The 1435-nt window shown below is 33.3% G+C and overlaps 1 protein-coding gene across 1 annotated transcript in view; it reads left to right on the top strand.

Annotated features, from left to right (window-relative positions):
* LOC118733977 (matrix metalloproteinase-2-like) overlaps nucleotides 1-1435 on the top strand; it is a 32367-nt gene that overhangs the window by 29562 nt on the left and 1370 nt on the right. The gene's annotated exons all lie outside the window — the stretch shown is intronic.

Raw genomic sequence — 1435 nt, 5'->3', positions numbered from 1 at the left:
ATTCGCCGTGTTTACAACAAACACATCATTTTGACATAATTGTCTTGGCAATATTGTCTGGTGTAAACCCTAAGTAACAAAAGCTTTGCTCACACACGAACCCATACACAGTGCCTTGCTAAGGGAGCCGATTTTGTCAAGAGGAAGCGAGAAAACTGTTTTTTGAGCAAACCTTTTATTATTGAATCATGGTTTTTAAATAAAATATTTTTTTATTGAAAAGTAGTTAATTTATGTACAGACATGTATGTATGTATGTATTTTCGTATGTATACCACATAAAAAAGAAAAACAATACGTACACTTAATAAAGCCTTCAACTGGTTTACAAAAACGCTATTCTTTTATTAAAACAAGAATATAAAAATATAATATAAGCAAGCATCGCTTTGTAAATGCTTTAGTTGAAGCGCTCACCAAGGGTTGACACACAATGTTAAAATACAATGAAGTATAAAATTAAGAAGGGAGCGCTTACTGCTGAATATGCAGCGCTCCAATAGAACTAATGGAGCGCTTCTGGCCCCATTGGGTATATACGTATGTGAATGTATCTAGTTATTATATGAGGCCTTGATCGCCAGAGTAGCTTAACGAACATTTCAAAAAAGTTGAGGTGCACCTTAAAATGCATTACCACAATCGAAACGGTAATGGCCCGAGGCACACCCTTTAGTTTTCTTTTACTATAATATATAGCATCACGTAGGTGCATTGAATTTTTTAATAAAAGTCCGCATTTTTTTTTTATAGATCCTTCTGTCTCATATTACTAAAGATATTTTTGTAAATAGGCTCCTCTGGCCCACATCGCCTCATATGTAAAATGAATTTGTATAGTTTCCTTTTAATAAAACTATTTATTGTACCCATGTCTTATTTATGGCAAATAAACGAGGTTTGTTTTTACAGTTTATTATATAATAAAACGTTGTTTTTTATTGGTAACTTTTTTTTTTTATTCTGGTCAGAAAATATTTTGTCGTGTGGCCACCGTGATTAGGATAGTCAAGAAATTATCGCGACGCGAGACTTTAAAAGCATACTTTCCTGAAAGTAGCAACAGATTTGATCTTTTAGCTGTGGATCAGGGATAGGAACAAAGAAGGTAACAGAAGACTAACCAAAACTAGATACTGCTTGCTTTAGTGAAATCTTCACTTCTAACGAACCACAACATTGAAACGTGATTAACTTTAACATTCTTGAAAAAATCAGGGAAGATGGCTATGGAGTAGGGATGTTGCGAATGCGAATGTTAGGAATAACATTAAAAAAGCTATAACCAACTTAAGCCATCGTTTTTATTACTTAATAATTTTGTAAATTATTAGAACATTGAACAAGTGCTTATTATCTGGCGACTATCATTTGGTGGCCAAAAGTCGAGAAGTAACCAAATTTATTTGAAACTTAGTGTTTGGGGGTTTTTGAG

The sequence above is a fragment of the Rhagoletis pomonella genome, unplaced genomic scaffold (assembly GCF_013731165.1).
Source record: "Rhagoletis pomonella isolate Grant_MI unplaced genomic scaffold, Rhpom_1.0 Rhpom_scaffold_00002, whole genome shotgun sequence".
NCBI classification, from domain to species: domain Eukaryota; kingdom Metazoa; phylum Arthropoda; class Insecta; order Diptera; family Tephritidae; genus Rhagoletis; species Rhagoletis pomonella.
This window is presented reverse-complemented; position numbering and strand designations above follow the sequence as displayed.